Here is a 15,382-nt window from a genome sequence, read left to right on the forward strand (position 1 = left end):
ACAACAAACACTCTGTGAGGTGAGTGGGGCTGAGAGACTTCAGAGAAGTGTGACTGGCCCAAGGTCACCCAGCAGCTGCATGTGGAGGAGCGGAGACGCGAACCCGGTTCCCCAGATTACGAATCTACCGCTCTTAACCACTACACCACACTGGCTCTTCTAGCGTCTGTTTCTTACGTCTTCCACATACCTTAGCTGCATGCCATTCTTTTCCTGTTCCATCCCCATCACTTACAACCCTGCACATAAAAGCAAGGAATCTGCACAATAGTGGGGCTAAGTACCTCAAACTGCCTGAGTTTTGTGTACCTTTCACCTCCTGTGGACACCAAGAGGGTGTTTGGTGATTGGAGGAAAGATGAATACATTTTAAGGGAGGGGAGAGTCATCTTTCTTTTAAATATGGGATGGTCAACAGTTCATTTTCCTTCCTTCCTTCCTTCCTTCCTTCCTTCCTTCCTTCCTTCCTTCCTTCCTTCCTTCCTTCAACAAAACAGGCAGCAACTTGGCTGTCCTCAGCTGCCTGGACCTGTTCCAAGGCAAAGCACATTGCCCCTCAAGGCCCAAACAACCCCCAAATAAATAACTTCACACTGACATGTAATTTTGGTGTAAGGTTATTGGTCAGATTTTAGGCCACAACTTTATTGATTACAGCAAAGTGAGTGGTATTGGTTCAGGCGTTGGCAACTGACTATAACTGACTCCTGCCTCTCTGTCAAAAAGTCTGGAAGAGTAAACACCAAACGAGGGAGCAACATGGATGTAGATCAACCTAAGCTCACCCCAGGGTTCCTGTGGCCCTGGCATGGCCTTAGCTTCTCAAGCAGACTTCAGGCAAGATACAGGATGCCCAGATCCCTTTAACAGAATACCCTTATTCATGGAGCGGCAGGTGATGGCTGCACCTCCCCTCCCACACAGCTCCCCAAGCCAATGCCTAATAGCCAAACCTTACAAAGTTGTGACGATTGCTGAGGGGGTTAGCAAAAACCAAGTGGCCAGTGCCAATCTGCCAAATGGAAAAAAATCCTACCTGGTCTCTGTTCCAAAACAGGTGACCACACCATGTCCGAAGCAAGGCCGAAGCAAAAAACCCACCCATAGGGACGGGAGGCTGGGTGTTCGGCAGCGCTAAGCAAGAGCCATTGGCCACGTCACTCTGTCGCTTTGATAGCCCCACAATCATGCCTCCATAACCGGATTGGCACAAGCAGCCTGGCGTGACTGTGGGGCCGTACTGTACAAGCTTGTCCCCACCCCAGGACCCTACCAATAAATTGGGGGGTGTCCCAAGGCCCGTGCGCAACCAGGACCCTCTCTGAGGAGGATCCCATTTATGAACACACACACAATTCCACGTACAGTTGGATCTTGCTTCAACTATGGCAATGGAACAGCATCCTTCAGTGCATAAGAATCAGCGAGTAAGTTGAAGAGGAGTAGGGAAGTTATATGACACTCATAGCTCCGGTTTCCTGCAGAGGGCAAGGGGCAGGGAACTCAATAGGAATGGCTGAGGTGCTTCCTCTACTGCCTCGCCCCACGACCTGCAAACCTGAGGCAAAAGTATCAATCTACCCCTTGGGAACAGTGCAATGTTATGCTGTTGAGTCATTTCTATGGGGTTTTCTGGGAGTGAAGGGGAGTGGCAGCCCCCAAAGAGGAAAGGAAGAATCAAACCCCTCATACTGCTACTCCTTTCTAGGGCTGCCCTAGTTCCATGTGTCTGGATTTTGTGTCCAGATTTTCACTTTTTGAAATATGGCAGCCCTACTCCCACCACTACCAGTTGCCAGACAAGGAAAGGAAAAGGGACTGTGTCTTTGGGGGGGAAATGTTAAGGGGTGCTTTCAGGATAGGAGGCATTTTCCTGAGCCTCAGATTGACTTGAAAATAAGGGAATTCAGTTGGGCTTCTAGAATGAATGGGTTGTTTCCAGCTAATTGGGACAACTTCACTGGATATAAACCCATGTAATTGAAACGCAGTTTAGCATTATTATATAGTTAGTATATAGTTACTTATACCCACCCCTTTTCCCTGACAGGGAGTCAAGGCAGCTTACTGATAAAAATAACAACAGATAAACACATGAGGAAAAGCAATAATTAGATTTGTACTCTTGTGTTTGCTAAAAATCATTCTAGGAATGATGTCTGTTCTAAGAACTATTTCAAAGACATGAATAAGTTTTTAGTGGGCAAAAGCCTGGAGCAAGCAGATATTCTTTAACTGACCTTATATAGAACATTGCCATAACAATATAAATTGAAATTTCCCATTGGAAACAGAGGAGGCAAAAAAGAAGAAGAAGCTTAGAACAATAAGTCTCCAGACTTAATACAAATGGATTTGTAGAGTCAGATTCAAAGATGTGTAATTAACACTTTCTGAAAACTACTACATAATCTATCCTAATTTGAATGACAGTTATAATGTCATCCAGAATGAAAATTTAGCCAGAATCCAAAAAAAAGGTCAAAGGGATATTGAATGTCTTTATTTTTCTTTTTTTGGTCTAAAAGCCCTGAAATGTAAGCATCCCAGACACTGCTTCCAGCAGTTATGTAATTACCAAATTGTCAGTAATTGTTTATTATGCTATTTGCTCTTTTCTGCATTGTTTCTGCAATTTGCATTTTATCAGCAAGCCGCAGTCAGTAGGAATCAGATGCTGTCGGTTTGGGAACTGCCTTGAAACCTACATTAACATTCATGTCTCTTGACAACCCCCTCAAGTTCCATCCATGTAACAAAATTCGCCCTTGCTCAAAAGGCCACATCATTCTTATTTATGGATTTGGTTTTTGCAGGAGGGGGGCAGGGAGAGATTTCATTATGCATTGTACCTAATACCCAGACCGATGCAAAGCTGCCATTGTGCAGTCATTAGAGGAAGTGAGAGACCTAAAAGTGGGAAAGTGCAGCTTGGGTAATGAATGTTTGGACAACTGAGAATCCCATTGGTTTTGCAGACAGAACTGGTTGTGCATTGTAACAGAAAACGAAGTGCTAACAAACAAACAAAATCCCTACATGATATCTGTAATGGCTTGGGTCTCTCCCACAGAAGCGAGACACCTCTGGCAGTAATTATCTCAGATTTATTGATTAAACAAGTAAATCACTGCGGAGCTCAGTCCTCGGTGTCTTCTCCCAAGTTTGCTGTTGCCGAGTCTGAGCTCCGCCTCTTCCTCCCCAGCAACAAAGCCCCCACTTTTGTTTTCTTTCTTGTTCCCACCTCTCGCATGTTCTCGCGAGCCTACAAGTTTTTGGACAGGCTATTTCTGGTGCTCCTGCTTCTGAGCCCGAACTTGAGCTGACCATTTGTGTTTTCCCCCTTGGACTTCCCCTTCCTGCAATTTGTACTCAGAATTGAAGTTTCTCCTACAGATCGGCTGCCCTCCCTTGTTTTGCATTCCAGGCTTATCTTGTCTCCTTGGCTCTCAGCCTCTGCTAGCTGTGTCCGGTCTCTGACAACATCTCTCCAACTTCCATATATTTTATGCACACCCAGCCCTAAGGCTGAGTCTATACATGACACTCAACCATCGTTTCCCGTTGTCTTCAGGCCACCTGCACTCTGTTGCCAGCTAATAAAGTAAAACCAGTTTTGCACATACCAACTCAGTTCTCACTGGGATGTTCTTGTATTTGTCCTTTTGCTCTTTTTAAAGCAAAGCAAAACAAATACCTGTTTTGCATATCTGCATATTTTAGATACCTCCCTAGTATCTAGGGATATATCTAAAGTATCATACTGATACCCAGGACTTTTTCCCCCCCCAGCCAGAAAGTGTGTTCTCCTCCATAGAGAGCATGTGTTGTGGTGGGGTCTAATAGGACACTCCCTTTTGGTTACTGGGTGGGACCATTTGGATGGCCATGACTGTGAATGGACCAATTTGGATTATAGGGGAGGTTTTGATGTTACCATTTAGAGGGTTGGCCCAAAGGTTATATATTCTCGGCATGCAGCTTTTTTCAGTCTCTTTTGCTGCATGCATTGGATCGCCCGCCCACCCTCCCTAATTTAGGGCTGTTGCGTTTGACATTGCTATGCCTGTCATGGGGTCGTCTGCTTTTGGGGCAGGGGCCTGGTAGGAATTTTGTCCATTTGGCAGATTGGTTGGTGCCATTGTGTAGCAAATTGTCATAACTTGTAAGGTTGTGGTTAGGCATTGGTTAAAATTTGGTTGGTGGAGGGGTAAGGGTTGGCTGTGCCTGCCCCTCCAATGCTGCTGCTGCAAGGGAATTCTGTTAAAGGAATCAAGGGGTTTGCCGTTCTTTCATCCGTACCCCTGAATGGGGCTTGGGCCGCGCAAGCCCCTGGGAGTATGCGGGAAGAGGTGAGGGCCTGTGGCTCAGCTCCATTTCTCCCCAATATTAATATTTCCCTTACTGGCTTTCACTGGAATCCGGAAGTCAGTTCCGTCCCCGGGCAACCACTCACATTTATGTATTTTAATAAATTTGTAGCCAAAATTATGCCAAAAACCTTAAACAAAAATTCTGTGTGAATTGTGATTTATTTAAGGGGTGGCTTGGGGACTTCGACACGCAACTCACTGCAACTCATCCAGCTTGAGTAATTGGAGGGACTGATATAGGTATGAAAACCAATGATTATCCTAATCCAATGAAAAATAAAAAATATATAGAAGGGCACACCAACCAGCAAGAATAATCAAAGATAGAAGGGGATTTCAGGGGTGGCATAAATTAAATTTGGTCCAACATACTGTGGAAATATAGACATGTGGACATAGTGATAAGAATTTAGTCACAACTAGCATTCTTAACCAATGGTTTTTTACCATACAATATGCAAGGAGGGAGAGAGAGACTGTTTCTCTTCTGATTACATTATTCACCCCAAGTATAAATCATTGCTTCTACACATACAATTGTTCAGCCTAGCAGTAATTCAGGGAATAAAGACTGATTCAAGGGAAACAATTCAAAAATAGGAACTTAAGCTGTTTGTAGCCTTCTCACACTACGCCCAAAGAAACAAAGGCAGGAAATGAACCAGCACATCTCCATTTTATAAGCACTTAGATCTGGAATAAAATATTACAACTGTCAGTTTTTGGTCTTCTTATAACTGCCTCCAAGCTTACAGAAGTAGCATAAGAATGAGACACTTGTGAACACGGTCCCAAACAAATTAAATTCACATGTCTCAGCCTGCTTGTTGCTTACTTGATATATTCTTATGTGTCCCGCCCCTCCGCCATACACACACACTGTGAGATCTCCATAAAACTGAGTGACATTTATCTCATGGCAGGAAATATTAAGCAGATACAAGCTGGACATTTGTACGGATTAGAAGCTCCATAGTAGGAAACGATTATGGATGTGTGTGTGTGTGTATCTTGTAAGAATTTCTTTTTCAGAATCAGAACTTTTAGGACAGGATAATTAGGGGAGGAAAAGCTGTGAAGAGCTTGATGATAGTCTGCATTTATCAACTATAATTGAAAATGCATTGATGGGCAGCAGTAGTATTCATATGTATGATCAGAGTCCAATCTTATGGTTGCTGGAGATACTTGTACAATCCAAGACTAGATCTTATATGCTCTCACCAACAACTCAGCACACTACAAGGGTGTCCAAGGAGAGTTCATAGAAACTGAACCGTTTCTTTGCACAACTGAGTTTGTATTCTTTTTGCTGTTTGGTGCTGAAAATTTGAGAATAACTTTCAGAAAAAGTGGTCTGTGCTCCAGGGTTTATTACAGTGTCTCCATGGAAGATATGTGGTGAAAGAGTTGTATAAGGAAGATATGGCCCAGGAAATAATCACAATGTAGTAAAAGATTAAGCCAGAAGGACAGGATGGCAGTAGCTAATACCACACCCTTGAACATGCTCCCTACCCTATATGTTTATTTATTTGTGCTGGCAGCCAAGAAATTAAAAGGTAAATTAGTTCCTTAATCTTGAACGTTCTTTCTGTTCTGCTATAGCTAATAGCTAAAGAAATGAAATGAAATTATTGCATACACAGCTACGCCACACCACACACAACACTGAATGTTGTCACCTTCCCTAGCAACTAGGCACACACAAATGAGAATAACCTGTCAAGAGGGGGCAAGATGCCAAAGAAGAGGAGGACTGGGAGGAAGAGGCGCACTTGACCCTGCCACACTTATTTAAGCACACAAGTAGTCATGGCAAAGTGGTTAAGCAGTCAATCCTTCTTCCCAGGGAACTCTGGGAATTGCAGCTCTGTGAGGGGAATAGGCTTCGGCTTCTCTTTACAACTCTCAGCAGCCTTCACAAACTACAGCTCCCAGAATTCTTGGGGGGGGGGGAGCCATGGCTGCTTAAAATGGCAACAAAGTGCTTTAAATGCATTGTGTGAGTAGGGCCAAAAACAGTTCATGAAAGACATACGGCAGTGGTAGTCTTCAAAAGATATGCTTCAAAAGATATGCTAGGAAAACACTATATTGGCCCAAACAAAGACTAAGTAAGAACAATGATTTCTGGCAGAGACCACTGCCAGAAAATAGGGGTTATCCCCAGGAAATGGAGACAGCTGGAGAGTGCATTATCCTTTGGCAATGTTACTGATTGTGCAATGAAACCCTCCTTGAAAATGATAATGGATTGAATATTTGCTATGAAAACCCCAGATCTGCCATTTAATTTAATGGAAACCTGTTTGTTTGTTTGTTTTTAGTATATGTGAAACCCTGAGCATTCAGTGCAAAGATGCTGGTTAGATGCAACTGGGAGTTACATCATATTGATTTAATTTTCCACCTGATTGAACATGTCAGCATGAAAACTAAAATTCACTAAACATTTTGCTTTAAATGCATTAAAAATGGGTCATGGGAATGTCCGAGGAAAAGGAACGCAAAATGCCTGGAATAGGTTTTAAACTGGTTTATTTAAAGATACGATATATATATATTTTCTTTTTAAAAGAATAATAATCTTCTGAATACAAAAAAAGCACTTTTAGCCTAGTGCTAGCGTGTAAACTGGGTTCTCCTCAGGCTGTTTTACTCTAAATGCCCCACAAGCCCATACATAATATACTACGAACTAGAATCAATGAGCTTCTTCACTCTCTATCTTTAACGAGTGTACTGGCATTTGTTGACTATATTTTCCACTTTATTAAAAAATGAGGGAGATACTTCATGCAAGGGGGAAGGGGTGATCCCTTCACACAGTGGAGTTTTAAGCACCCTTTCATGTCTTTGAAAGAAGGATTGACTGCTTAAACTGGGGAGAGGGGAGGTGTGCATATGTCAGGCATGCCTGCTCCATTTCCCTCCATCCTTCCCACATTGAATGGGAATGCCTGAACTGGGCTTGTAAACCCATTTGACTGAACATACCTACAAGTTAATCAGGAAGCTTGCATCACCAGGGGCCAGATTCTCATTACGTGTTCAGCCAAATGTGCCAGCAAGCCCTCTTGCATGTTGAGTCCCACAATGCCACCCACCAAAAAATTCACACTTCACACATGATTTTTTGTTTAAGGTTTTTGGCATAATTTTGGCCACAACTTTATTCAAATACAAAAAATGTGAGTGGTTGCTTAGGCATTGGTTATGACTATCTGTCCTTACCCCAGGGACAGAGCTGACTTCTGGATTCCAGCGGAAGCCAGCGTGGGAAACAAGTATTGGGTGAGAAAATGAAGCTGGGCAACAGTCCCTCACTTCTCACCCTCATGTTCCGGTGGGGCTTGCACGGCCCAAGTCCGACTCCGGGGACAAGGACGAAAAGAATGGCAAGCAAGCCCCTGGATTCCTTTAATGGAATTCCCTTCGCATCATTTGGAGGGATAGGCACTTACCCCTCCAAGCACCAATTTAACCAATGCCTAACCGCCAACCTTACAAGTTGTGATGATTTGCTACGCAGTAGGCAAAAACCAAATGGCACCAGCCAATCAGCCAGATGGCAAAATTCCTACCAGGCCCCCGCACCAAGGCGAACGACCCCATGACAGGCATAGCAAGGTCAAGCGATCATGAAAAACCACCCTATAAAAGGGAGGGAGGGCGGGTGATCCGTTGCAAAATGGCCAAGAGGACGTCCTACGTCTGGCCCCTGTATTTAAAGACTCTGACCCCTCCTCCAAATTGGCAACAATCAAAACTCCCCAGCAACCCAATGTTAACCACTTAAAGGCTTGGGTTCCTCACCAAGTTTGTCTAGTCACTGCAGGGTGGCCTGTTTCCCCAACCGCAACACGTGCTCTCTGCTATGGAGAACATGCTTTGCAGACCCTCCAAGTGTCCCTATTTTCCAAGGACACTGCCAGATTTACAAAGCTGTCCCAGTTTCTGATTTGATCCCGGAATGTACCACTTTTCCTTAGGACGTCCCTATTTTCATCAAAAATGGGTTGGAGTGTATGGAGTTATGCGATTTTCAACCAAAGAGATACCATATTGTTTGCACTATAAGACGCACCCTACCATAAGACACACCTAGTTTTTAGAGGAGGAAAACAAGAAACAAGAAAGCAACGCAAAGCCTCTTGAGCGAAGATGCAGGAGTGTTCCCGCTGTGCTCAAGAGACTTTGCGTGGCTATCGCTGAAGCCAGGAGAGCAAGAGGGATCGGGGCGCAGCCTGCACTCACTCCATAAGATGCACACATACTTCCCCTTACTTTATAGGAGGGGGAAAGTATGTCTTATAGAGTGAAAAATACAGTAAGTAACTATACGACCTTTAGGAGAAATCTGAAGGCAGCCCTGTATAGGGAAGCTTTTTAAACGTTTAATGTTTTATTATGTTTTTATATATGTTGGAAGCCGCCCAGAGTGGCTGGGGCAACCCAGTCAGATGGGTGGGGTATTATTATTATTATTATTATTATTATTATTGAAATCCTCATTTCCAACAGACAAATATTGGAGGGTTATGCTCTTGCATTTTAGCTGTAATTCCACGGCACACTTATCTAGAGCTCAGTGGGCCTTGCATCTTAGTATACATGTACAGGATTGCACCATCAACATTGCCTATATTGAAACTGAGCTGCCCAAAGATTGAGGTGCAAATCATCCTAAGTAGAGGTGACATTATCCTTGGAATTGTTTCTTTCTTGAAAGAGGTTGGCACTAGTGCATAGAATGTTAGCAGCCCAGCATAAATCCATTAAGATTTCCTAATGGTGTAATTTAAGGGCTGAGGTGTAGTCTGCTACTGGTGCTGTTTCCTTCCCTTATTCAATGAACAAAATGTGCTTGCGGGGTGTGCGTGTGCATTTTTGCAGCCCTCTTAATTGCTTGTGTTGGTGGCTCTTGCTTATGGCAATGCACCTTAATGCACAGAAATTACCAGTCTTCACAAAAGCAGCACCAATCAAACAAGGTATTTTTTTTCTTCCTTGTTTTTTTTCTCTCTCTCCCCCACCCCTATCGTTATTTTTCGCTTTGACATACCGGTAAGTAAATTCTTTTATATATTTCCTAAGGCATTGCTATCCATTATTGCTGATTATCTTCTTAAAAGGCTGAAAGTAGTCAACACTTCCCTTTTACTTTGCCTTCAAACCAAAGTCAATTTATTGCTTTATGCATTTATACTGGAAAAATAAAAGACATGTCTAATTGTACATGCAGAAATGTGAATAGTCTGAAAAGGAAATGGACCCAAACAATTAGCTAATCCTTGCAAATGAAGCCCATTTCCTTTTGTTCTTGGAAATGTTAATTATTCCTTACAGCTATACTTTCAAGCTGATGTGTAGGAGTTGATTTGTTTGGAGTCCATTGTATAGTCTCTCCCCCCACCCTTTTATCCTTCCCAGATTAGCAATGGTAGGCTTTGCTATTTTAAATAATCAACCTCAATTAATGTAATCTTGACTTATGGATGCACTTGCTTAATAACGTGCACACAAAGATATTAGGATAATGGGGGGGGGGGGAATCGTGAACATATTTAGCTACAGCCCTGAGATGATGAATTTTGCGTGTAGGATGTGTACCAGAACACATTCCATTTTAGAACTATGGCACGGGAAAAGGGAATTGTTATTGACTTAATGGCTAATTTCTCTCCTTGGGTTAACCAAGGGGCAAGCTACTAGATGTTACACACAGTTGCATGTAATATTCTCCTGCTGTTGAAATGAAAAACAGCCTGGGGAGCTTTTGCTGTGAAGGGAAAATAGCAGGAGGGAAGAGGCGCTTAACCCTTTCGTCACCTCCCATTTTTCTTCTCAAAATCACCCCTCTTCATCAGTTTTTATGCCCACAGCAGGAAAAAGATTAATGGCAGTTACTGTTTCTCTACCATCTATTTCTTTACTAGAGGTGTAGACATCTATGGGCCTGAACTGGCCACAAATGACACAGCATCCCGACTTGTCAAAACACTTCGTTTCACAGAGACAAGTAGTTCCATAGTCTCAGCCATTCACATAAGAATTCCGTGTAGTAAACGAAGAAGTCTAACTGGTGGCTGGGAAGCTGGATGCAACTGGGCTTGGTAAAAATGTTTGCCCGCAACATATGGAGGGCACCACATTTGCTACCCCTGCAATGGGACATACTTCAATGTGGGCTTGCATGAGTTTACACCACAAGAGATTCTTCTTGCTGCTGCAGATACTTGTGTCACATGAATCTCTCTCCCAAACCTGTAATTTACCCTTAAAATGTGTTACAGAAAAAAAATAAGAGCCTCTAATCAAAATACTCTTTTCCTCACTACTCCTTGCATGGGAGCCAACTCCTAGGAGCCAAGGGGCCTTTGTCCCCGTCCCTGTCCCCCCCAATAATATATTTGAGGGAGCTGGGGGCCCCCAAAGTTGATGAGTGTGTATGCACATGTGATTGATTATGTGGGGCACGGCTTACTTGTCCCTTCCCCCATATTTTATTCAAGTTGGCACCCCTGACTACTCAGTTCTCCCCCTAAAAATGGCTTCTAGACACAATGACTATCTTCTGCCCCCACTGTCAGAGGCAGAATGACTCTGGAAAACAATTGCTGGAAATCACTAATGGAGAGAGCCAGGGCTTTTTTTCAGCTGGAACTCGCCGGAACGCAAATGCCATTATAAGAGAACAGGGGAGGTGTTCCAGCACCTATTTTTTTCTAGAAAAATAGCACTGGTGAGAGCACACTTCTTGTGAGCTTCCCATAGTTATCTGGTTAGCCACTATGAGCATAGGATGCTGAACTATGAGAATAGAATGCTGAACTAGGTGGGCCTTTGGCCTGATCCAACAAAATAAGGCTTTTCTTATTTTCTTCCAGCATCAAAGACCAGGCACCTAAGTTCTTTATTTTGCTTCCAGGCAGCTTTGAGCTTCCTGGGTAAATCTTAGACATGATATTAGCAACTGGACCATTAAATATATCCCTGGAAGAACAAGTGCTTTTTGATGCTACTCCTTCATTATGTCATACAGTTCACTAAGCTGGGCTGGGCTATTTGGTTGATTTCTTAGTAAACATTAGGCATTTATTCATTCCATTTTTTTGTTGTCCCAAAAGTGGGCTCCTAAGCAAAAAAGCTATACAACTAGAAAAATCACAAGTGTTTGCGTGCTGAGGTTCCCCAAAACACCCCTACCCCAATAACTCACACATCACACATAATTTTTGTTTAAGGTTTTTGGCATAATTTTGGCCACAACTTTATTATCATACAAATTGTGAGTGGTTGCTTAGGCATTGGTTATGACTAGCTATCCCCCCCGCCTTGGGGGATAGCACTGACTCCCGGATTCCAGCGAGAGTCAGTGTGGAGGAACAAGATCAGGGACAACTGGAGCTGCGACACAGACCCTCAGTTACTCCCCGCATGCTCCTTGGAGCTTATGCGGCCCGCACCCGATTCCAGGGGTTTGGACGAAGGGATGGTAAGCCCCAGAATTCCTTTAACGGAATACCCGTGCAGCAGCAGCATTGGAGGGGCAGGCACAGCCAATCCATACTCCACCACCAACCAATTTAACCAATGCCTAACCGCCAACCTTACAAGTTGTGACGATTTGCTACGCAGTAGGCAAAACCCAATTGGCACACACTAATCAGCCAAAAGGAAAAATTCCTACCAGGCCCCTGCACCAATGCGAACGACCCCATGACAGGCATAGCAAGGTCAAAGCGGAAGCCCAATCAAGGGAGGGCGGGCGGGTGATCCGGTGTCCACAGCGAAAGAGAAAGGAACATGCTGTGGACCTTGCTTAAATAACCACTGATCCCACCCCTAAATTGGCAACATCAAATTTACCCCAGTAACACCAGCCACCAATCTGATCCAAGCCCCTTAAATCAGCCTGGCTGGCAACCGTGGGTGTTTTGTCTGGCCCCATCCACAACACGTGCTCTCTTTTTAATGAGAACACGCTTTACTCAAAAAACAAAAACAAAGGTGATTATTCCCCAGCCTTGACAGATAAGGAAGCTAGAAACTTGAGAAGGAAGATTCATCACCGACACATTATCTAACCACTATACAATGTTCTGTACTATGGAAATAGGATTTGTGCCTGGCCTCAAAGGCTACCAGTCACTCGCTAGACTTGATTGCAGCGTCTTGAAAGAGGCATAAATGTGTGGCAAGGCGTAGCGTAATGTGATGCCGAGGTAAAAGCTGCATGATTTATGATCTCCCAAGGATTACAGAACTTGTTTCTATCCCTGCTTGAAAAACAGCTTGACACATGAGTGATGCAAAGATATTTGTTCCTGTTCTTCAGCCTGGGGGAAAAAATCCACTATGCTCTTTTTAAAATACTTTTAAGAATTTGTCAGATGGCGTTTGCAACACCTCACTCACATCCCCTTCAACTGGACTACGTATTAGGTAGACATCCATTTTTGAGGGAGGTCAAAAGTTAAAATTGTCACCGTCTGAGAGATGGAATGTATATTAAATGTGCCATATTAACAATTCAAAACGTTATGGAATTATAACCCATATATATGTGTGTGTGTGCATGTGTGTGTGTGTGTGTGTGTGTGTGTGTGTGTGTGTGTAAATGTAAGGAACAAATTTAAAAGGTACTGTTGTCGCCAAGTGTGTTGTTTTTCTAGGAGTGGCAGTGGATTACAGCTATACCCAGAGAGCAATATGAAAAAGTGCATGTTTATTCTGAACTGAGCTGGGGCAGGGATTATGGCCACACAGAGAGAACCAGCACTTTAGGGAGGCAACTATGAAGTAATGCCACACCACAAATCTCTCTCAGGTTTTGTTGCACTATTCTCCATCGATTCATGAGAAAACAAACTGCATTCAACATTATGAAAGGTGAGGTAAAATTTCTCTGAAATGGGTGTTTGTGAGTGTTCTTTCATTCTGCAAATCCAGTGGTCTGTACTCTGCAGACTTACTCGGTGCCTGTGCTTCAGTTAAATCTGAGGGGGAAAAGTCATGAGGTAACTCCTTCCGTTGAGCTGTCTTCAGAGCAGGAAGTGTGGGCAGCCAAGGGGGGCTGCAGAGAGCTGGAAGAATGTTTGCTCACACAACACCCTCAGCCACCTCACAATTGTAAGGTAAGGCCCAAACTCCACATCCACTGGAATTCCATAGTGCCCAGAGAAATGGAGGCAGAAAAATGGAAGCCACTTTTGCTGGGGGGGGGGGTTCAAAACCTTGGAGGTCAGGTTTAGGTGCGACACCTATAAACATGCTTCTTTTCTGTGGCATGGAAGTTCAGATGTACAGTGGTACCTCGGGTTATGAACTTAATTTGTTCGGGAGGTCTGTTCTTAACCTGAAACCGTTCTTAACCTGAGGCGTGCTTTCGCTAATGGGGCCTCCTTCTGCCACCGCACTGCTGCCGCACGATTTCTGTTCTCATCCTGGGGCAAAGTTCTCAACATGAGGTATTACTTCTGGGTTAGCAGAGTTTTAACCCAAAGTGTTTGTAACCCGAAGTATTTGTAACCCAAGGTACCACTGTAGTACATTTGTGGAGAAGGTTTGGTCCTCCAAATGTTGCTGTATTACAGCTTCCTTCATCCCTGACCACTGCTGGGGGTTGATGAGAATTGTGGTTGAGCAACATCTGGTGTGCCAAAGATTCCTCACACAGTTCACCATTCTTCTTTTCACCTGAAAGTCCTAGAATCCAAATCCTACGTGACCTCTTCTCCTAAAGTGGCATAACGGAACAATAACTTTACAGTGCGCCAGATGTGTAGAGCAAGACAAGGAAGAATTAGTAGTCACTTTTGGATGATGTCCCAATTAGTATTGTGTTACATACAAATAAATGCTAATTGCTCTTACAGTTCAAGCATGAAATGCTTATGTGAACATACTGAACAAGAATATTGTCAGTGAGAGAACACATTAACCACTGAGCAACGAAGTAAAAAATATATATTAGAAATTCTGTTTTGGTTACATTTTTCAGAAGCTGCGGTTCATGTCACTTGTGTTTGCTCAGCCAATTTAACACCAAAGTTGAACATAATGTGTGAAGACATTATTGAATCCCTCCTGTCTACTTTTTATTCAGGGTGCAGGTGAGAAAGTAGAGGAGAAACAGTAGAATAATTGGATGAGCATTTTTTCATCCATTTATTCTGTTATACACACATAAATTTATCTGTATGCCACCTTTCCAGAGTTCAAACTATGCTCAAGGCAGCTTACAACATGGGGGGGGGGATAACCACAACATAACAAAAGTAGTTATAAACAAAAAACAAAACGTTTAAAAATACACAACCAAATTGAACAAATTCCCCATGAATCAAAACAAGATCTAAAATTAAGTTACAAAAAACCAACAGCAACTACTCCTGCAACAACCCTGGGCCAACAATGTGTTTTTGACCTTTAAAGCCCTAGGCAGCCTAGGACCCATGTATCAACGAGACCGCCTCTCCTGGTATGCCTCACGTAGGACCTTAAGGTCCACAAAAGACAACATTTTGGAGGTCCCAGGTCGCAAGGAAGTGAGGCATCTGATCAAGGCCTGTATTTTAAAATGAGCTTAAAGATATATTTGCAAATGTTTGTATGTTCCATGCCAGGCAGAAACCAGCTGGCTAAGTACTTTGGTAGTTGTTTATTTTCCTGCTCTCCTGAACAAGGGCCCCCCTGATTTATAGCAGTAGCAGGAGACAAGTTTCTCAAAGTTGTAAAAGGGAATTACAGGCTGGGAGCAAATGTTACACTGACCCTACATATTACAGAATACAATCAAGCTGCAAAAACACTAATTAAAAGTTGGTAAATAGTAAGAATTATTGTTTAACAGAAAATAATACCATGTGCCTCCCATCAGACTCTAGCCATATTTTCCTAAGGTTTAAGGTATACTGAGAGAGTTAAAGGGCAATAAATTTTGGGGAGAGCTAATGGGAAAAGCAGCTGGCTGGGAAAGGGGGGTGTAAACTGAAGAGGCT

General features: G+C 43.3%; 1 protein-coding gene and 1 long non-coding RNA gene across 3 annotated transcripts in view; both read left to right on the top strand.

Moving 5' to 3' along the window:
- LOC309367141 (craniofacial development protein 2-like) overlaps positions 1 to 15,382 on the top strand; it is a 476,702-nt gene that overhangs the window by 68,411 nt on the left and 392,909 nt on the right. The gene's annotated exons all lie outside the window — the stretch shown is intronic.
- LOC309367369 overlaps positions 1 to 15,382 on the top strand; it is a 70,063-nt gene that overhangs the window by 33,953 nt on the left and 20,728 nt on the right. For both annotated transcript variants that reach the window (XR_014167097.1, XR_014167098.1), the window contains one exon: positions 13,210 to 13,271. This is a non-coding gene — a long non-coding RNA (uncharacterized lncRNA). The remainder of the gene's footprint in view (positions 1 to 13,209; positions 13,272 to 15,382) is intronic.

This window comes from Podarcis melisellensis, assembly GCF_964234715.1.
Source record: "Podarcis melisellensis genome assembly, chromosome: 3".
NCBI lineage: Eukaryota > Metazoa > Chordata > Lepidosauria > Squamata > Lacertidae > Podarcis > Podarcis melisellensis.